Source organism: Crocodylus porosus, unplaced genomic scaffold, assembly GCF_001723895.1.
Source record: "Crocodylus porosus isolate Cpor-Errol unplaced genomic scaffold, CroPor_comp1, whole genome shotgun sequence".
In the NCBI taxonomy this organism is placed as follows: domain Eukaryota; kingdom Metazoa; phylum Chordata; order Crocodylia; family Crocodylidae; genus Crocodylus; species Crocodylus porosus.
In genome coordinates, this window is record NW_017728886.1 from 12,896,113 (window position 1) to 12,919,152 (window position 23,040).

A 23,040-nucleotide genomic window follows, 5' to 3' on the forward strand; every position below is an offset into this window, starting at 1 on the left:
CTGCCCGGGAGAAGTTGGCGGGCGGGGGTCCCTGCCTACTTGCCCCTCCTTCATGACTCCCGGCGCGACCTTTTGGTTTCTTTTAGGCGCTCAGGATGCATCCCCTGAGCTGCTTTTCCATGTGTAATATTTGGAAAGGGGTCAAGGCGCAGCTTGCCTTGTGCCCCAGCCAAGCGGCTACTGGCAGAGGCGGCCTGTCCGCCCTCCGCTGTGGGGGTCCCCTCTCTCCTGCCCACCGCGCGCCTGGCAGAGTGGAAGAAGACGGGCGGGTGTTTAATCATAATTTGCCGCTGCCTCTGCCATGACTTAAGAGCTGCGGGCGAGAGAGAAATCATGCTTGCTGGTTAGGTTTGGAAATAGATGGTTTCGGCGGTATTCCTATTATTATTTATGGTCTGGGAGTAGCGACAGGCTCCGGGCTGGGCCCAGTTGCGCCCGGCTTGCGCAGCGGGAGGGTCCCAGTCCCGAAGAGTTCGCCCTCCGGGCTGGCGACAAGATGCAACAGGTGCCCGGAGCAGGCGAATGAGCCGGGCATGGAGGGAGGGGGGATCCCCGAACAAGGAGGGGGCTGCGCGTGTTCCTGGCAGGCTGGCGGCGCGTACAGTACAGCTGCCTACCTGTTACAGACGCACAATGTTCCTCAGCAGCAAGGCAGAGCTGAGATTTTTTGTAAGGAGCGATGTGGGGAATCTGGCTCTGGCTTTTTGAGGGGGTTTGTAAAAGTACTGAGGCAGAGAGCTGCAGGAAGGTGGTACTTCTCTGCAACTGCTGCTCCACAGAAAACCAGTAGTATCTAGGCTGTGTGAAGAGGCAGGGAGAAAAAGTCTCCTGTTTCATAGAGGGAAGGAGGGGAGCAGCAAGGAGGACTTGTGCAGTCTGGAGCAAGTGAGGAGGAAGGCAAGCGTCACAGCTGAAGGGATGCAAAAGTCAATGGAATGAGACTTCCAGCCTTGCGCAAGCTTCCCCTGAATGGTGTGGCCGGATGGCAGAGTAATGGATACTATCATGTGCAAGTGCATGCTTTTAATTATAACATGTAAGATCCTAAGTTGTGAGCAAAACGCCCATTGTGCATGTGTAAACCAGACATTTCCCTGCCTGATGCAGCTGCATGCTGATCACTGCTTGGCACACTTGCATTGGGCTTTTGTGCATACAGATGAGTCGTGTGTAAGTATATATATATATGTGTGCAATTTTATATGCTTGAGATTCATAAGAAAGCACAGTACCTACACCTAGACCCTGTGGGCAAGAAGCTTGGTCGTTATGTGCTGAAAATCACCTCATGCTTTTCTGTATTATCTTGTAACAGAGTATTGACACGGGGCATGGTAATGTCCTAATTTTTTAAATTACAATTTAGGATTGCCACTGAAGACATGTTCAAAGAACCTTGGTGAGAACATCTTACCTGAAGTCCTACCTATGCCTTTTATTGTAAACTATCCCTAGAACTGCAGTACGCTGGATAAACCTCCAAATGCTTGTGTGGGCTTGAACATACAATTTGCCAATCTAGAGACAAGAGTGCTGCCAACTGCACCATGCTGACATTTTCAGAGCGAGGAAAATCAATAACTGAAAAACAAATTGATAACATTTCAGAGATTAAAAGTTTTCATTAATATTTAATACTGGGCTTTTCTAGCAAAACATATGTTAATCCAGTGCACTCGGCTCGTGACAGAACTGAGTATATTACTGGGATCATTTGTAAGCATTTCAAGTGTGACTTCTCAGCGCTTTGTGCCTTAGGTGATCATTATTGCTTGGGCAAAGGGGTATAATGTTACCTCATTGTATTTTTATTTTTTTTTAGTTTTAGTTTTTGCAGAGTGTAAATCATATTGAGTACCACATGCTGGGTGATGCCATGAGAGGACTCCATATTTTTCAAAATAATAGTTCTCTTTATTAAGAGGACTGTTTACTATGATGCTTCAACTTCAAGTAGTCTTCCTGTCATGTACAGGCATACCTTGGAGATATTGCGGGTTCGGTTCCAGACCACCGCAATAAAGCGAGTCACACGAATTTTTTGGTTTCCCAGTGCATATAATAGACTACAGTATAGTGTAAACATAACTTTTAAGTGTGCAATAGCATTATGTCTAAAAAAAACAATGTACATACCTTAATTAAAAAATACTTTATTGCTAAAAAATGCTAACCATCATCTGAGCTTTCAGCGAGTCGTAATCTTTTTGCTGGTGGAGGGTCTTGCCTCGATGTTGATGGCTGCTGACTGATCAGGGTGGTGGTTGCTGAAGGTTGGGGTGGCTTATTTTAAATTCTTAAAATAAGACAACAATGAAGTTTGCCGCATCGATTGACTCTTCCTTTCACGATAAGCCTGTTTCGCTTTCTTATCATTCGTGTGTTCGCTGGAGTAGCACTTTTAATTTCCTTCAAGAACTTTTCCTTTGCATTCACAACTTGGCTAACTGTTTGGCGCGAGAGGCCTAGCTTTCGGCCTGGCTCGGCTTTCGACATGCCTTCCTCACTAAGCTTAATCATTTCTAGCTTTTGATTTAAAGTGAGAGACGTGCAACTCTTCCTTTCACTCGAACACTTAGAGGCCATTGTAGGGTTATTAATTGGCCTAATTTCAATATTGTTGTGTCTCAGGGAATAGGTAGGCCCGAGGAGAAGGAGAGAGACGGGGGAACGGCCAGTCGGTGGAGCAGTCAGAACACACACAACATTTATCGATTGAGTTCGCCATCTTATATGGGCGCGGTTCATGGTGCCCCAAAACAATTACAATGGTAACATCAAAGATCACAGATCACCATAACAAATATAATAATAATGAAAAAGTTTGAAATATTGCGAGAATTACCAAAATGTGACACAGAGACATGAAGTGAGCAAATGCTGTTGGAAAAATGGCGCCGATAGACTTGTTTGACGCAGGGTTGCCACAAACCTTCAATTTGTAAAAAACGCAATATCTGCAAAGCGCAATAAAGCGAAGCGCAATAAAACGAGGTATGCCTGTACACACCAACTGCCCTCCTGGCACCACCGCTACCTTGTGCCCTCTTGCAACCAATGCTCTTCCTTCCGAGTGCCAGGCAGGTTGCTATACAAATGATTCAACAAGGTGCCAGTCAGTGGAGAAGTAATATTAAACCCTTAATCTTGTTTCTTAGATGAAAATTAATTCATTTAGATTGTGCGCATATTTGCCTGACCTCTATATTCATCTATACAATCTCTTGGCTTTGACAGTCTCACTAATTATCTCCCTGTCTATTCTTTCGTCCATCCTGAAAGTTGTTGAAAAGGTGGTGAGTTAATTTTAATGTACTTTGGCTCTGCAGATATTCTTAGTCCATATCAATCTGATTTCTGGCAACAAGCTTGAACTAATGTTTAGGTGCTTTTTTTCCATTGCTGTCTGTGTCCTGGATGGAGAAAGGTCAGGGAACCACGTGTTTCATATGTCGTTGTCCTTCAAGTTCTGACAACTTGTGCGGACCCAGCTAAGGTTGTGGGACTGGGATGTGACTGGTGGTGGCAATACTTTCCCCTTTTATATGGCAGCACAGTGGTTCCAACACTTCCCTAGGAAGTGCGAGGCCCAGGGTCAGCCTGAAGGCCTTGAAATATCCCACACCTCCCAAGAGGGCTGTGCATGAACATATGCTAGGGGTCCTCTCCACCTTTCCAGCTGAGGTTATACCACCATGTGCCAAATTGTTCCAGATCCTTTTGGTCTTAGGGGGAGAGAGAGAGAGACTGGGGGCTCTGCACCCGGGTGGTTACAGCATTTATCTGAAGGGGGGGGTGGTGAGGGGCAGGGTTGCAGGCCATCCTTCAGGGACTTGTTACTTATTTTGCGTTAGACAGTTACTGAATATAGCCCCAAGTCCTCCAAACTGACATTGCCTAGCTAGTTTCAGAGCATTTTTGAATAGCTTATATGTCTAATAGAACCCAGCGATAGGCTCACTTTATCAGATCAGAAGCTAAATACATATAAATATCCCTTAGGCCAGGGAAATACTCAGTTTACCTTGCTATTTTTGCAATAATGAAAATACTTGGAAGAACTCAGCACTTCAGCTTGGAAAAACTTTTATATAGGAGAACGATGAATGCAGGAAAAATGCGTGCAAAAGCAATTTACTTTTTCCAGTAGCTCTCTGCAATCCTATTTTTGCCTTTATCCAAACCACTTATTTAAAACACATTCTCTCTCCACCTGATCTTGCTGAGAATTCTTAATCACACTCTTGTGACTTTAGCCTGCTGCTAAAGAAATTGAAGCAAAATCGCCAAGTCAGCAGCTTTCAAATACAGTGAACTGCTTTTCTTCCATTCCACTAAAATGGGCTTGGAGGGGTGAGTATTTTTGTCCCTACTGTACAGATGGGGAAACTGAGGCACAGAAAATGAAATGGTTGGCCTAAGGTTGCAAAGAAGATCAACTGCAGAGGAAGGAGCAGAACCCAGGCTCTCTGTCGCCACGCTTTTCCATATTGGTGTGATGCCTCATGAAACGGGGCTGGAGCCTCTAGGTACTTCTGCAGCATACATCATAGCTTTGTGAAAAAAGGCAGGGAAAACTATGAAGAAAATGTAGCATGAGGGAAGGGGGGAACCCTCCATTTTCTAAATATAATGGTTTAATGGTGTTGTGAAAATATCACATGATCACAATGTCATATAGCTGAATAATGTTTGAAAAGTTAATTGCAGCAGGTGCTATCAAAGAAGTACCGGATCCTCAACCACCCTCTCATTAATTCCAGGTTATAACATTGTACCAGATACGAAGCACACTACTAGAATACAGTAAGTTCAGTGGCATAGAAAATGGGTTATTATTCTTAATAACCGGGAAATGTTCCCCTAGCTTTCCATGGGTATCTATATTATTATTATTATTATTACTTTTGAGAAGTACCTACAAGCTTCATTTACAGGTTTGGGCCCTGCCATTCTTGTCTGATGACCTGTGTTCCTCCCCCATGGCTCTCTGGCAGTGTGGTACCAATTGAGCACAAAATTGAGGACTGGTTGAAACCACTTATAAAGATTTGCCTCAAGCTATAGTTTATTTTTAAAACAACATTTGAATATTTAGGTTCTTAATCCACAAAGTGCTTTCATATGGGAGGGCCCTTGGGACATTCTGCTGGTTTCAGTGGGATGGAGCTTGATGGCAAATGTCTGCCCAAATGAGGACTGAGGCCAAGTTGTCTTTATTTATCTACCAGGAGTCGTCATTTGTAAGCTATTTTTCCTCTAGTTCTTAGTTACCTCTGAAACTCTCAGCCCAAACAAGGAGCTAAGATCGACGCACTGTTCTAGGAAGTTATTCATTGTTGTAGGAAAAATAGAACCTTGTTTTTGAGATTCTTGGCAGATTAAAGCCATTGTACTTGAAACATATTTGAACTGTGTTTGGCGGCTCTACATAATGTCTAAGTTACCACTTGTCTTCTGTTATTGACAGTTTATTTTCTTTAAGTGCTTCATTTCCCCTTGAAAATGCAGTACAGCCACAATCCTTTAGTGCTCAGTATCACTCACCAGAAAAAGGTTCAGAATGGTGAACCTTATGGTTAAAATTCAGATCCACTTCAGAGTGAATATTGCTTTTGAGTAGGCCTGTTGTGTCTAAGACAAGTTCTTTACCATTGTCTAAATTTCATAACAGGATATGTAACGTAAATAAATAAAATCACAAGGCTATATTGTCCGTACCTTCAGAACAGCATCTAGGAGTGAAAGGAAATAGTGTCAATAAGTCTCCATCTCCGATTTCCACAATATGGATGGAACAGTCTATTGAACTAGACCTTCAAAAGGTTGTGGCTAGTTGAGTGCATGTAACTTTACCCATACACAGCTGATAAGTGCTAGGTTTTTTGCATAAAAAGCTGTGCAGGCAAGCAATGATGGATAAGTAGTTTGTGGGCACAACTAGACATGAAGCTGTTGGCTTTACTGGAAAAGCAGACCTCTCAGGCCAACTTTTTTACATGCATCTTTTAAAAAAAAGTAGTGGTCCCCCCCGCTTTCATTCCTCAAAACCAGCAAATTTTATTATGAACAGGTTCAATGTCCACGTAGAAAGATTTTCTTCTAATTTTGTACCTCTGGGTCCCAACTACTGTGAATACCACAAGTGCTGCAAGTCATAACAAAAGTGTTTTGTGATTTCCCCTCCCAAGCTTGAAATCCCTGTAAGCACCCATTTTTATGAGCTGGTTTGGCCTGTGCCTCAACCTCACTTCCCCCTTGGACTTGTTTTTTTAGCTTCTGTAGCCCACCAAAGCCCAAGACCAGGGGGAGTCTTTGGAGCAAATGTTACCTGAGTGAGAGATGTGGATTCTAGGAAGTCCTTGCCCTTCAGGACGGCTCACTGGAGGTTATAGGGATTGCCTGGAGATGGCTATGTGAAATTATCCTTGCATCATTAAGCTTAAAACCAGCTTGAGTAAAAATAGGGAGAAAGTGGAATTAAAACACAAGAAAAGGTTTGCTTAACTTGTATAGAATTACACTTATAAATTAAACTATATGAGGCATTTTCAGCTAAGCTGCCCCGGCCAAAAAAGAGATTACTTATCTTAAAGGCAGTCCACTAGCTGCTCCTTCTCCTCAGCTTGTTGGCACAGATTGCTGTCTAGAGGCCAACAGCACTTTGTCCTGTAAAGACACTTTTCCCCCTTCATAAGCCCACTCCTTCTCTCCCTGCAGCCCCCAGAGCTAGTGGAGCTGCTCCCACTTCCTAAACTAATTCTTGCGCGTGCACACTCTTGCGCACACGCACACGCACTCTGCTTTGAGGTAGGTAGATCATGGAAGATTCAGTCCTTTATGGACAGGGTGACTGTAGATCCCAGTTTGGCTGGGAGAGTCCCAGATTCTGTAGGCTAGTCCTGGCTCTGGTAGAAATCCCTAGGCTACCGGGAAATGAACATTAAGTGGAAAAGCTTAGAGCTTTTTTCTTGTTCTCTCTCTTTTCTTTTTTTTATAAGAGAAGCTTCTTAAATCATCCTTTGTGATGTGGGGTTGAAGGAGCTGATCTGCTCTAGACAATTTGCTTCTTTATATGTTAGAAAGACCAACAGCTGACAGGGAGGTGGGGGATGCTTCCTTATAGGCTTAAGATGCGACATGGCATGAAGGGCACTAAGCAAAAAATCCTTCTATTTCCCAGCCTTTTTGCCTTTTCTAGCCATACACTAAATATCTGTAGGAGAATGAACTCCCGTTGCTAAGAAGAAAAGACCAAACAGCGGGGCATTTCCCATTCACTCAGCAATCAAATCACTACTGATTAATATGGGATCAGCTCCAGGTTTTGAATTCTTCCTACTCCTTGGTTAAGAAGCGTTTACTGTCTGCCATCTGGCAAAAAGGAAATGTGGGGGAAGGAGTTGGCAAACACATTAGGAGCTGAAGGGTCAGTTTTGTGCTCTGGAATTGTAGCAATAAAGTCTGTGAAGAGAGACGGGGCTAAGGGAGGGAAAATCTGCTCTACCCACAGGTGAGAACGCAAGGCGTTGGAGTGGAAGGACACACTGATTTGTTTCTCAGAAGTCGTTCACTGTTCTGGGCATGAGTGACTGGTGCGTCTTGTGGGTCCCCACCCAGATTCAGAAGCCCTACCAACAGCATCAGTGTTGACTGTTGGGTGGGCACCAGCCCTGTCAGGGGGTGCATGTGCACCCCCTACCAGTTGCCTATGGTTTTCGGTATCAAAGTCTCACTTAAGTCGATGCATGCTCTTGTAGCTAGGTTTAAGCTTCCATGTGAATTATTAATAGAAAAACAGCAGGCAGAGTTGTGTCTTAGATATAATTAGTAGTACTGCCTCTAAGCAAAAGTATAGTACCTTCTGCTTGTAGGCAGGACTCACTTATTTTATAGAAAGCACTCGTTGGATGATATTGCCTCACCAGGTTTCCTGAGATGATGGCAGATGGGAATTTGGGAGGCCCTTGAAAGTCTCAGCAGTTCCTCTCTTCCAGTCGTGCCCTTTCTAGAAAAGGTGGGAACATATAGTTTTCCTCTTGTCCCTCAGTAAATCAAAGGGACCCAGGGCAATACAAACTGTTGTCAGGATATGAGAACTACCCGACACACTGCAAACCAGTGTTTTATTTCCTTGCACCCGTCTGCAGCCATGATTTCCCCACACCTGCTAAAGCTGCAGGTTCATAGCATTGACTGATTAATACAAATGAGCAAGCATTCTTATTGAATGTCGATGAATATGCACTGCACCATTTACATAAAACACCTGATAATAGCCTGATGCTCAGAACTTAAACCCAACAAGATTGTAGCGTGGAGCTAGCCATAGGCATACAGGGGCATTTTAGTGTTCCTGGTTGGCTTTATCGTCTCATTAGCTTGATGTCCAGGTAGCTCTAGTTGTTCCTTTGGCTGCCCCTTGTTTTGGAGCAAGAGGAAGGTAGTGGTCAGGAGGATGATGACACTAGGAGGATGACTGTCTCTGGCTGCTTACTTCTTCCTGGAGAAGGAAAGGGAATAGGAAGATCCTGGCCATATTTCTGGCTGAAGAATTCTGGTCTTGGTCTTTCCTGTTCCTCCTTTGCAGGCTTTTGTGGCATGAAGAGATGGATAGAGCACTGCCAAGAATTACCCTGCAAGTGAATGTTTGTCTCTGTTGGCTGAGTTGAAGGACTTTGCTTTAAGCCATATCTCTGATTACAGCCCTGGAGAATTGACAAATTATACAAATAATAAGTGGATAGAAAACTTAGAGTGTCTCCAGAAGACAGCTGAATACAGGAGTCTGCCAGCTCTGATGCTCCGCAAGATAGCATATGCCTTTCCTGAGGGACGTGTCCTGTTAGGATATCAAGTTCCAAAGATCATTGAAAATCTGCCTCTGAACAAGGAAAGGGGAAAACCAGAAGTTCTTGTCAGTGTGTCCTGGGGCTTTTCCTTGGATCCATTAATGAGAACAATAATGTTTGTAGACACAATTGTTAATTAAATTTAATTAGCCCAGCTAGGTTTCTCCGGAGTTCAGAGAAATCCTGTGGTTTGACTAAACAAACAGACTTGAGACTTTTCCTGAGCTTCCCAAATACTTGCAACCTGCCATTGCTGCAGAGGAAATGAACACACGTAGGGATTCTTGAAACTCCTTGCAAAATTTCAAGTTATTGAACTTACAGTGATCTGAAATTCTGTGATGTTAACATCAAATAACCAAACCAGTCTGACAGTGCCCTAGTTTATACCATGGGAAGTGTCATAGCCTTTAACTTCCAAATAGACCATGATGACTCCCAATCTGACCTTCAGTATTCCCCAAGCCTGTAGGAGACCTAGGTAAATATCTTGTGTTACTTTGACTCTTAGTCCTTTGCGCTGGTTACCCTGTATAGGAATTGGGTGCGATCTCTGTGGGGAAGAGGCCATCTTTGTTCTGAGTTTGTACAGTGCCTAGCAGAAGGGAGTTCTGGTTAATGACTGGGAAGAGAGTTCGTAGACACTACAATTATACAAATAATAACACAAAAGATATGAAGACTGAAGGAAATTTCATCTATTTTCTGGTTATTGTGTTGCTTGCTAAAAGGTACCAAAGGGTTAAGTAGGTCTTGGGTAGGGTTGCTTGTCTACAGCAGTGTTCCTCAACCAGGGTTCACAGCACCCTACAGTGCCATGAGGTCCTTATAAGGGTGCCACCCCACTGCCACCAAGTAGAATGACTTCACTGGACCTTTGTGCAGGAAGCAGTTGCAGCAGGAAGGGGCAACCCCTTGTAGTCTTGCCTAATGGAGGGGCTGCCATGAGGTGGTAGCTGCTGCTGACTTGCGTGAGGGTCCAGACCAGCAACACCATTGCTGTGGACAGTAAGTCCCACCTCTGTACTTCCTCTTGAGTGAGGGGCACCTCCTTGACTTCATGCCTTGAGACAAAGATGAAGGGTTTGGGCATATCTCCCTTGGATGGGGGGAAAAGAGGGGCTCCCTCTGCTCACATCCACAGAGAATGCTGCTAAATTCAGGAAAGTTCAGTTGGGGGACACCAAGGGCATTTATACACGTATCTTTTCATGGTGCGATGCGCTGGAGATCCAGCGTGTCGGAGCAGACTTGGTTAATCGAGCCTGCTACACACAAGGTGATGTGCATGGTGCTGTGTCGCGTGCATTTGTATAGATGGCAAAATGCACATCAGAGCGCAGAAAATGGCAGCGGTGTGCTTTTGAACTAAACCACCTTTGATGTGTTTTAGTTCCAGAGTGGCCCACCATTATTTTCTGTGTGCTGACGCGCATTTTGCCATTTATACAAATGCACATGCCACAGCGCCAAGCGCTTTTCAAAGTTGACTCATACACACGTCAAAATGCCCCTTGAGTCTAAGATGGTTGAGAACCACTAGTTTAGTTAAGGGTTTGAGATAGCTAGCTCAGCCACCACTACTGAGCTACAAGAAAGATTTCACGGCCTTTGGAATTCTTGTCCTGTTCTGGTTTGTACAGGAGCCATAGATCTTAAATAACTTGGAAACTACTAAAGGAACAAGTTATCACAGACTTGAGGAAAGTACATGGCCAGCCTTCCTTCTGTGATTGGCTGATTATAAGGTTCTACTAGTTTTTGACATTGGACATTGCCAGGGGAGCAGTGCTTTTTTGGAAAAGCCTGGATGCATGATTTGAAGAGTACTTTGGAAACATCCCAGGTTTTCTAGAGGTGACGGGGCAAACTATTTCCCTTGCAGAAAGCAGGGCAGGATGGCACCTTAGAGTCTAACTTGTTTAGAGAGGCACAAGCTACAGCTTACTTCATCGGATGCTACAAATGAGCTTGCAGAGAACAGGGGTTCTAAATAGAAAGGATAGGGAAGGTCAGAGAAAAGGGGGGGCATTGCTGAGAGAGGGGAAGGCGAGTTGAAGAGATCAAAGGGGCTGAACAAAGCTGCTAACTCATTGAGAGACATAAGGAGTGTAGAGGCTAGTCCAGACAATCTATAATTAGTCTCAGGGATAACAATCTACAATCTCTGTTGAGACCATACTTGACACAGTCCAGTCTGTGGATGATTTCTTATTCTGCAATTTCACATTCAAGTCTCTTTTTAAAGTTTTATTGTTTCAGAGCAATGATGGTGGAGTCAGTGGTGGAATATGCAGGGTGGTTACATTGTTCCGCCACAGGCTTTTGGGTCTTTCTGAAACTGATGCCAGCTCAGTGCCCATTTATTCTTTCACAGAGGGATTGCCCCATCTGTCCAGTACAGACAGCAACAGGGCCCTGCAAGCAGGTGATGGCACAGAGGACAATGGAAGAGGAGTAGGTGAATTGATCCCTGTCTGCTCTAATTCATGTTATTTGGTCCAGTGATGATGTGGTCCATGTTGATGAGGGGGCATAGCTGGCATCTTGGTTGGTAGCAAGGCCTGGTGGCTTGGTGAGTGTTGGAGTTGGTAGTTTGTTGCTGGAGAGGTGTTGTTCGAGGTTGGGGGGCTGCGTGTAAGCCAGGACAAGTTTGTCCTCCAAGGCTGTCGTGAGAGAGTTGTCATTTTCCAGGAGGAGCTGAAAGTCATGAATGATGTAATTGAGTAGTAGAGATAATGACTGATGAGCTGTAGCAGCATTCATCAGGTCCTCAGCTAACCTCAGTTTTGGAGCAGAGATTATTCACGCTCCCTGGATTTTATGGACTTATGTCCATGTTACCCCTCTTCTTTTCTCTTGTCCCATCACATGGAGTCCTCGCATTTCCCCCAGTCATGGGTAGACGTTAAGAACTTGGTGTTGCAAAGACTGGAAGGAGGACACCCAGTGTTCTCATGCAGGTGCGGTGGCTAGGGATGTACTTGGGTCAATATACGGACCTGGGCAGGTTGTATTCCCCTGAAAAGAGATTACCCATAAATGCTTTAGAAAATTTGGCTCATTTGAAAAGCCTGTGTCACCTCCAGTCCTTGCTGCAAGGAGATACAAAGTTGGTGAGAAGAAACACAAGGACTTATCCCATACCACAAACAGCAGAGAAGAATTCAGCAACCAAAGGAAAATTTCAATGCAGGACTTCAGTTTTGAGGAGTGGAGAAACTGCTACTCTTTCTCATTGCCCATCATCTTTTAGGAAAAGGAGTTTTCTGACACAGAACCCAAAATGAAATCAGGGAGAAGGGAACTTGGCTAGTGACTATCCCAGGAATAATTGGCTTATCCCCTGTGATGGTTCTCTTTTCTGAGGAAAGTACCTTTAGAAATTAGTAAATTTGAAGGAGAACAGTGAGTCATAAACCACAACAGGCCACATGCCATTTTTCTGAAGCTTTTCAGATTATATAGCTGCTTGGATGCAGTTCCAGTTGTCCACTTATAAGACATCCAGGGAGACCTCAGCAAAGATTTTTGCACTGCCTCTAAAACATCCCTGCATCCTGAGTATTGATTGCTTATCTGCCTTGGCAGGTCCCTTCTTTGGGTCCAGGGTTCACTGCCTGTTTTTCTAGGATATGTTTCCTGCTCTATGTGACCCTTTCTCGCCCTCTCGCTTTCTCTCTTTTTTTCCAGACAAAGCCTATCAAACCTAGACCAGTGGTCTCAAGATGCAGGAAGTCACAGTTTTCTCTGTAAAGGTGGTCTCTGCATACATTGGCCAGAAGAGGATCAAGGAAGCTGTGGGCTGTTTGTTAATGAGCCAGGAAGATCTCCTAACTGAAGATGTGAAGAAGATGGGGCTACTCAACAGCTTATTTGCCCCAGTCTTCACAATAAAAAAGGAAGCTGCAGCCAGACACCCGATAACTAGGGACCTACTGAATTCATGGCAGAAGAAGAGTACACGGCAGCTCCTTTTATTCTTGCATGCTCTCCCATGTGCGCCGCGCCCCCTACCTCAACTCCAGCTGCTGATCAGCAGGGGACTCTGCTCTCTACTGGTAAGTAGGGAAGCTAAAACTGCAGTTTTAAACAGGGTGTTATTTTTGCCTCACCCCCCACACCCCAGGGCTGCTTGGGGTCCCTCAGCCAATCAGTGGGTGGAGGCAAAAGCAGCGCCATATTTAAAACCACAGGTTTTGGCTCCCTATTGATCAGGAGCGAGCCGCAAGTGGGGCCCCTTCACCGATCAGCCGGGGTGGGGGCATAGACATATCTGCAAGATTAAAGGAGTTGGCACACAGACCATTTCTGCCATGAATTTGATAGGTGCCTACTAATAAAGATTATTTGGATAAGGAAGGGGGCAAGCTGAGGAAGGAGACAACAAAAGAGATGGACAGAGTTTTTGATGGGTCCGAACGAATTCAAGTCTGGCAGAGGACATCTCGGAGCCCTTGGCAATGATCTTCATGTTGTTGTGGGAGATGGGCCTGGTACCAGAGGACTGGAAAAGTGCCAGTATAATGCTGCTGTTTGTTTTTTTTAAGGAAAGGCAAAAAGGAGGATCTGGGCAACTGCAGAGTGGTTAGCCTCACCTCAGTACTTAAGAAGTTAAGGGGACATATATTCTAAGGAAGGCCATTTACAAGCATCTGGAGGAGGAAAGGCTGATCACAAGTAGACAGCATGGATTTATAAAAAACAAATAGTGTCAAACAAAAGTGATCCCCACTTTTGACAAAGTAACTACTTTGTGTATCTGGATCTCAGCAAGGCATTTGACAAAGGTTCCTTGTGACCTTCTCATAAACAAATTGGACAACTGTGAGCCAGACAAAACTGGTGGAGAGACAACTGGCTTAATAGCTGCAAGCAAAGGGTAATTATTAACAGGTCCATGTCAGGATGGCAGGAGGTTTTGAGTGGAGTCTCACAGGAGGTTGACCCAGGCTGGGTGCTATTCAATATGTTTAATGATTTGGGTGCTGGCATAGAAAGCTTCTTGAGCAAGTTTGTGGATGCCACAACACTGAGAAGGCAGTGCACATGTTGGAAAATGGGAGCATAATTACAAGGCTCTCGACAGATTGGAAAGCTGGGCTAGAGCTAACAGAATGAAGCTCAGTGCAGACAAATGCAAGGAGCTACAACTTGGGAAGAAGAATCAAAAACACAAATAGAAAATGGGTGATATGTGGCTGGATGGCAAAATGATGGAAAAGGACCTGGGAGTCTCAGCAGACCATGTAGTCAAGATAAGTTGCAGTGTGATGCAGCTGCACAAAAGGTGAATGTAGTTTTGGGCTGCATCAATAGAAGTATTAGGTGCAAGACACAGGAGGTGATGGTGCCTCTCTACTCAGCGCTGGCTAGGTCTCATTTGGAGTACTGTGTGCAGTTCTGGGCTCCATATTTTAGAAAGCACTTGGAGAAGTTAGAGAGGGTCCAGAGGTAGGCAACAAAGAGGATAAAGGGCTTGGAAAGCAAATCATATGAGAAAAGGCTGAAGGAGCTAGGCATGCTCAGCTTGTGGAAAAGGCTGAAGAGGGGACATGGTAGCAGTCTTTAAGTACCTGAAGGGCTGCCATAAAAAGAGGTAAAGCACCTTTTCTGTCTTGCTGCATAGAGGAGGATGCAGACTAAAGACTTGAAGTTGCAGCAAAGTACATTTAGATTGGATATCTAAAAAAATGGTGTCACTGTTAGAACAGCAAGACAGAGGAATAGGCTGCCTAGGGGAAGTTGTGGGCTGTCCATCACTGGATGTGTTCAAGAAGCAGCTCGACAGCCACTGGTTGGGAATGATATAGGCATAGCAATGCCTATGTTTTGGTATGGGTATTTCCCATGCTTCCAGGCTTCGCTGGTTATCCCCACTCCACCTTTCTGCTACATATGTCAGGGTGTTTTTTAACTCTCCCTCAAAGGCATTGGGTGTTGGCTACAGCCAAGGCTGGGGATTTTGACTGGGGTGTGCCAATATTCCTGCTGGGACCAAAGCTGGAGGTCCCTGGCTAGAAGGGTCAGACTTACTGCCATATTTGTGCTCAGGAAGGAATTTTACCCCATGGTCAGATTGGGATGGACTGTGGGGGTTTTGCCTTTCTCTGTAGCTGGGGGCATGGCTGTCTTCCTGGTATCTCTTAAACATATATTGATAACTTTGTATAGAAGCAGGACACTTGCTGCTGAGGTTCCCCGGCTTTACTTGTGGCAGGTTAGGATGCTATTTCCTGCGTTGCATCACGGTTGACAGTAGTTGTATGCAGAGTTTATGTTATGGTTCTGTAGAGGATGGTTTGGATAGGAGTGATCCTGCCTCAGGCAGGAGGTTGGACTAGATGACCTCCGGAGGTCCCTTCCAGCCCAATTTCTCTGTGATTCTATGATTTAAAATACAGCAATGGTTTAAAACAATAGTTTTAAAATATCTCCCTTTTAGTTTACTTTTTTGCTTGGGGGTGGTGTAAGTTATCCACCTTCATCTTTCTGTGGGCATTTCTTTACCTCTAGCTCTGCATAGCTCTTTGCATAGTCATACTGTTCATGCTCATAAAGGCTTTGTCTAGGGCTGAAGAGGGAATTTAGGTCCAAAACGCTAAATATCAAGTATAATCACTTTTTGTTATACACATGAGCTCAAAGTGCAGTTCATCAGGCCCAGGAGGGAATGAAAACATCATTTAAGAGGTCACATCTTTGTTTTGGAGAAGCAGTGAGCCTGTCTTGCTCTGTAGGCGTTTCTGTAGAATCAGATGAATATACTCGTTGGCTCTTTTCTTAACAGTCTGCTGTATTCAGCAGTTTGCTGAAGAGCTTTTCATTTTACCTGTATTTAAAAGCTTCTGGACTGAGTTGCAAATCAATCTCCCTCCAGCTGCAGGGTTTGGCGCTGGTTCATCTGTCTTTCTGTGGTAGGGGAAGCAAGAGCATCTCTAGTAAGCACGTTCATATCACTCTCATCCAGGGGACCAGGGAATAAAGTTATAAGCATTTAAGTGAAACCCTGAGGGAACCATTGGATTGGTTTTAAGAAAAAATTAAAATACATAATAAAACCTAAAAAACTTGCAGTCCTATTTTCCCGTGATATATTTAAGGCTGTCTATGTTCTCACTGGGTAAGGAGGAGCAACACATTTTTTAAGGTCACTGGAATTAACCTGGTGTAGGACCTGGGCAAGCAGGAGTTGATTCAGGCTGAACTATACTATAGTGCAAGGGTGTCAAACACATCTGCCCACTCAGGCCAGATCCAGACTGTGGGGTTACCTGCAGGCCAGATCCAGACTGTGAAGAGCACAGGTTGGATCCACCCCCACCTCCAGCAGTAAGGCCAGCAGTGGCGGTGGGGGATGGACAGTGGTGTTGGCAGGACAAGCGTCGCTGTGCATCAAGAAGCTGTGTCAATGCAGTCATTACTTGTCCTCCCTGCTGCTGAAACACGTCCCCAGCAGGGCTCCATATCCTAGATTTCATTGGTGGGCCCTATCCCTGTGCCCTCCCTTCCCTTCCCTTCAATTCCTGGCCACCACAGGCCATACCTGTGCCACCCTGCCTGTAATGGAAGCTGTCTTACAATCTGATCTGTTCATGTGCCGGGCTTCTCTGAAATGGAGTCACCTGATGGTCATTGTGTTATGGGGATGTCACTGATCTTGTATCTGGTGTGCTCAATTTATATGGGAAAAGATATTTTTCTTCTTTCTAGGCACCAAAGCAGTGACTCCCTGCCCAGGAGAACCTGAAATTTCTACAAGCCTGGGTCCCCTCATCTTCATTCACCAGTGACATTGATTCCACAGGCTGAATTATGACCCTTAAAATACTTGAGCAAACCCTGTCCCCTTAAGGAGGGAAGGGGGTCTTACTAAGGTCACTAATGATGCATCAGAAAAAAACAGGCTCCCGTTCTCTCAGCTTGTTGACGCTGCAGAGATCAATACGAATAAAACTCATCTCTTTGCTCCTGACATCAACAAATCGGACTCTAATTGTGCATGCCTCCAGTCGGTTTGTTCCATCACTTCTCCAAGCCTGACTTGAAAGGACCAATCCTGCAAGTTGCTGAGCAACTCCAGAAATCTGCTGAGTACCTAATATTCCCAGTGGCCGTAGTGGGAATTGAGGACATTCAGCACATTGCAAGAGGAGGCCCATTTGTATTTTGTAAATAATGAGCTGCTACAGCATTTTCTGAACACCATATTAATATCCAGGTGATGTATATGACAGCGATAAAAATCACTACAGCATTACCTAGCGCTTTGTCGAGAGAATCTTCCTATCACTTCTAAGACGTAGTTGGAGAAATGTGTGTTTCCTGTAATGCTTTTATCCTCCAAAGAAATCAAGGTGAACTCAAACCCACTGAGGCCATACGGAAAAAGGAATTTTGCATGAGATGAATGCGAATGCAGCTTGCTGGGCGAAGCTCTGTTCTCTGTCTCTGTGAAATACGATGACAATGTAAACCAAGTGAATGAGTTGGTTTTGGAGGCATTGTGTGCATGTTGGGTCGAGGTTCACAGGCACTTGTTTTTACATATCTGATCCTGTTCTGTGTACTTAGTGGAGAGGGAGAATGTACATATAGAAAAACTGCAGATCAGTGGGAGGGATGTAAGTTCCTCAATGATTTTTCTACTCATGAACATATGCTGTGGTCCATATTTATTTGCATGCCATGCAATAGAAGCATGGAGATGCTTTAAGATGCCTGCTGCTGCTTTTCTTTCTTTCCCTCAAAGAATTCGGTCGTCAGCAGTGGTTTTTAATCCAGTCACTGCTGACTGGAGCAGGGACAGAGCCCTGTCTTCAGCTCACTCATCCACCCTTTCCTGGTCAGGCAGAAGCAGTCAGTTCAGCTGTGAAAGGGTTAAAACAGTGGCTTTGGTCTGAGCCAGAAATGGCTCTTTTCCCTGCTGCATGTGGCTCTAACTCTGGAGAAATCAATTTTTTTCCCTCTTCATTCTCTCTTCCCAAATACAAGGTGCATGTATTATTTTGGGGGCAAGCAATATGTGAGAAAATATAGTGGATGTCCCTGTCTAACTCATGTTTTAGGCCTTTTCTCCCAAAAGACATTAGCTTAATCCACTGTGGGAGTGGATTAAAAACATGACACTGCTATTTTGCACTGAGACAGTTCCTTTAACTTCACATTTGTTCCAGAAAACAACCACCCCACTGGCTTTGAAAACCTTCGCTCTGGGATACAGTTTTCTATAGCTCCCAAATTAGTGTATTCAGATCCAGGTTCAACAGTTCTTAAGCACTGAAAGCCGGTGTCACTTAAGGGTACATATCTGCCTCTGTGGCAGATTTCTTAGTTGCACCACACGGGAAGTAAACGCTACCCAGCTCTTCCCTTGCTGTGCACATCAGCCTTTCACATGGAGTGGGGAGTATGGCTGGAAGACATGGGTGACTGGTGCCCACGTTGGATGGGCACAGTTTGTGGGTGGTAGTATTGGCGGTGGGGTGGTGAGCGGTGACCGCCTGCAGAAACCAGCATTGGCAGGGTGGTGAGCAGTGACGCCTACAGAAGCAGCAGTAGCAGCCAGTCTTGGGGGGGCACATGTCCCCTATGCTCCCCCTACCAATTGCCAATGCTGGAGGATGCCCTGGCATTGTATGCAAGGCCTTGGAGTGCTCAAGAGCATTGGCTTGGGGCACCCCCGCAGCATCCTCTACACCTCATTTCCAGGCCTGATATGTGCAAAGCTGCAATAGGTGGATAGGGCTTATTTCCTCTTCCCGTGTAATGTAGACCTGCCCTTAGGCTCATAGGTACCCAAGTCAAATTGCAGCTGGGCTTTTGATACCTCAGATTGCTTTAAACATTTTACAGTTTCAGTAGTTGTTCGCTGATAATCTGTTGCGCTTGGGGCTCCTTTACTTATTTCAGATATAGTGTAGTAGTTTATATGAGCAAACATATAACCCATATTGGGTTTGAATTTTTTTTTTTTTTTTTTTTGCACATCTCATAAGCATGAGGGAGGGATGTGGCTGGTTTGAACATGACTGTGTCGACTTTGAAATGGATGCCATATTCAGCCGTTGCAGCCTCTCTCTTGTGTTTCAGTCTCAAGGGTGGAATTCTCCCTTTATTGTTTTTTAAACACTCGGTTTTCTCCTCTGCTCACCTGCTTGGGAATATCCTCTCTAAGTCACTGGAAACTCCACAGATATTCCAAACATGGTCTATCCCGTGTCCATAAAATGACCGACTTTCAGTGAACAAAATCAGGGTTACGGTCCGGGTTATTCAGAACCAGATGTACCAGTTACTGCAGCCACATTTGTGTGGTGCTGTGGACAAACCAATTAGGGCAGCTGAGAGGTAGTCACTTGGCCTTCATGCAGGGTTGTGGGGTAGAAACAGGGTACTGTGCAGTTTCAGGCTGAGCCCTCACCTGACATAGCAGGGCACTGTCCAGCGTTCAGGAGGTTGGGAAATCTGGGACCAAATTCTCCAATTTGCAGCTGCACCAGAAAGTTCAAGACAGCTTGCCACTTCAATGCCTTTATCCATAGCACACTTCCTGGAGGTAGGGCAGCAGTATTGTCTCCATTTGACAGGTGGGGAACTGAGACATAGAAACAGACTCTGTGGCTACACTGCGATCAATGTAGACATGCTTAAGCTACCTTGAATGCGTATGGTATGGGTAGCACAATAGCCATAGTAGGATAGCACCATAGTCATAGTAGCATAGCATGGGCTAGCTCTCTACTTCACTTTTTCTACTCTGGTTCAGCTCATTTACTCGGTGATTTATGCAGGGTCACCATAGAGAGCCTGGAAAATGGTAGATCTTGCAGGCTTACGCTACCGCCCTAGCTACTGGATCATCCTTCCTCATATGGCCTGCTCTGGTGAAATGGATGCGTGTCATTACCTGTTTTTCTGTCCATCTCAGAAAAAGGGTTTCATGGTGCAGAAAGTGAACCTTCAGCAGTTAGGGCCGACTTAGACAGCAGTAGTTTGTACAGTCCTGTCTGGAGGGAAAACCAAGTTAGATGGAAGGTGGTTCCCAGAGCAACTTTCTTTCCAGCTGAGCTTGAAGACTGAATACAACCTGCAGCAGGTAGCATTTATGCTGCAATATCAGCACCCAAGGAGTGAATATCAGCCCTTTTTGTTCCTGCTGAATGTTTTATTGTGCCCTCTTAGTTATTGAGGAGTTGTACGAAGAGGAAAGACTTATTGTGTTGCTGCCTGGAAACTCTGAGGATGGTGCTTGGTATTGATTTAGTCATAGTCTACAAAGAACACTAAAAAATATACCTGCTATACTTGTTATATTTCTTTCATCATAAAATCTTTATTGAGCAGCCTTGGCAAATAATAATAATAGATGGGACTCTATTAAGCCCAGTGCTCTTGTGGGTCAAATGAAGTCTTCTCGTGACACACGTAGAGATTTTGTGTAGCTGGCATTCGCATATATTTCTGCAGCACATTTTTGGTGAGAAATGGGATTCTTTGCTTTCATAGCTCTGTTTGGCTGGTCTAGCACCTGGGTTGTTTGGCTTTTTCAGAAAAGGTGACTTAAGAGGTTCTGGTTTTATAGGTGCATGTGTAGCCTGGCACTGCTGTTAGAGCACTGTAGGCATCAGGATTTTGGTTACCAAGTGGAACAAGGAATTGGGAATCGCCAAATTGTTTATGGGACTATGGGAGGCAAAGCTCTGGTCTGCACTTGGGGAAGGACCTGGAAATGTCTTCTCCACAGCAGCAGGGCAAGAGGGCTGGACTCACGAAGTTCGTGAAGCAGCAGGGAGGGCAGAAGCTGCTTTACCAGCCTCTTGAGGCACCCCAGTAATGCAGCTAAATTGTAACCAGGGATCCTGGTTTTCTCTGTCTAAAAATTATAAATTCTCGGATGACAATCGCAACTTCTCTAATTTAAAAGCCGCAAATCCATGATTAAAATGAAATGCCACTAGATAATATGTATGTGTATGTAGGTATGTATACAAGTGTGTGTGTGTGTGTGTGTGTCTGTATCAATTGAACACAATGTTTTATTGATATATTTACAATGTTAAAGCAATTTGGAAGCCTACCAGTGCTTCAATCACTATAATAAAGTAAATTCTAAGGACCTCTAAATTTTTGGTATTCGATTTTGGGTTTTTTATTCAGAGATATCCCTGCCCCCTTAGCTCACCAGGATGCAGGTCCAGGCCCCTCAGTCCCCACCCACAGCCCCTCCACCTCCCAGCCCTGCCAGAAGGGACCCCTCAGCTGCCAGGGCTACGGGGCCAGGGACCTGAGTCTGCAGCCCCCTGCTCCTTGCATCAGTGCCTGAGCCCCAGCTGCTGCCCACGGGAGGCAGTGGCTGCTGCGGCAGAGCATGGGGCCCAGCTCCCCTTCTGTCATGGGCAGCACAGCCGGAGTGGAGCCCATGATGGGTGTGGGGGTGTGTGCGTGCTGTGGGCTTGGGACTCCCCGCCCTGCTGCCCTCCCCCTAGGGCCTCTGTGGCCCAGAAGGTGGGTCCTTGTCTGGCAGGGCAGAGCGGGCAAGGAAGCTCAGTGACACCACTGGGAGCTCCACACCACATGGCAAGGTGTCCTCTGCCCACCCGGCAGCAGCAAGGGGCACAACTCCACCCTACCACCCCATTGCTGCTGGGTAGGTAGGGGGCACTTTGCCATGGCAGCACAGGGCTTGCAAGGCCGGCATTGAGCTTCCCCACCCCGCTTTGTCCTGCCACGCTGGGTCCCAAGCCTACTGGGTCATGGAGGCCCCTGGGGGACGGCAGCAGGGTGCGGAGCCTGAGCCCTCAGTGGTCAGGCTCCCCCACCCCCTCTGCACCTGGATCTGGGGTGTACGTGCCCCTCTGGCCCCTGAGAGTGCACCCAGTGGCCCAGAGTCAGCTCCACCCCCCTCTACCTCCCAGATGAGCTGCCCACAGCCCCATCCTGCTCCCCGCCTGGGCCCTGCAGCCACGCATGCCAGTCCTGGGCTTCAAGCCCCACATACCACCCCAGCTGGGCAGCAGCCTCAGTCCCAGCCCTGCCCAACTCTTTCCCGCTCTATGGGGGGCTCAATCCCCCCTCTCCATCTGCCAGACATACCTGCAGGAGCTGCTCTCCAGGCTGCCTGGTGGCCATGTGCGTGTGTGAGTACGCACATGCATATGGCACCCTCTGCCTGATCACCCTTCCCTTGCTCCCCCCAGCCCGTGGCAGGCTGAACTCTGCCAGCCTGCAGAGAGGTCTTTGCAAAAGTGGAAAATATCCATTTTTTTCTCAGTTAAAAAGGAAAATATTTGGGGGTTTTTTCAATTTTTTCCATGGTAAACGGAAAACCTGGATCCCTGGTCATGACACATGATTCACACCTGAAGTTTTGGACTAGAGAGATATTTGGCCTAGGTCCTCTGTTTTCCCCCATGCCCCTTCCATTGCCTTTTGCCTCACCAGCTGGACCAGCAAGTTCCTATGATACAGAGGTTTTATTTGGGAGATTCCTTTTTGGGGAATTCCTGGCTGGCCTGGAACAAGTAGAAGTAGATTTATATCATGGCAGCTTTGGGGATATGATAAGAGTTTCATGGTGTGCTGCTGGTAATAGAAAGCTGTGGGAATGGGTCTGAGTGGCATCACCATAGTCAGGAACTAACAAAGCTGCTCTGACTTGTGCTACAGGTGGCTACTTTTGCATCCCCTTCACTAAGCAGAGCTCTGCTGGACCCAAAGACCAAGTTCAATGCCAAGAGAAAAATGAGGATTTTGGGGCTGACTCAGCAGAGGTCCTTATAGATTATGAAATAAATAAGTACACTACAACATGTAGACTGAGTCTGATTTCATGATTCTTGCTAAAGCTAAGCTAAAACTACCCTTGATTATTTGAGAATATTGTTGAAGGACTGATCCTGATTTCAAGATTTGGCAGTACATCTCTCAGGCAGTCAAGGAAATGCATGGGCAGCTGAGGGAAGCCTGTAAAAAAAAAAAAAGCAATAAAGCAGCCCTGGACTGATTGTAAGTCCCTAGACACCAAACAAGAGAACAATAGTGAATGGTTACCAAATGGGACCTGTATTGCCTCTAGGAATGGACTCATCTTCTTATGTCATTGGCTACATTTCCAAATAAATGCCTTTGTGTTTCTTCCCCACACTTCAATCCTGATAACCTCGTAAGACCTGGTTGGAGATTTTTC

The 23,040-nt window shown here is 45.6% G+C and overlaps 1 protein-coding gene across 2 annotated transcripts in view; it reads left to right on the forward strand.

Annotated features, from left to right (window-relative positions):
- The window catches only part of DPP6 (dipeptidyl peptidase like 6), a 731,733-nt gene that overhangs the window by 46,691 nt on the left and 662,002 nt on the right, over nucleotides 1-23,040 (forward strand). The window lies entirely within an intron of this gene.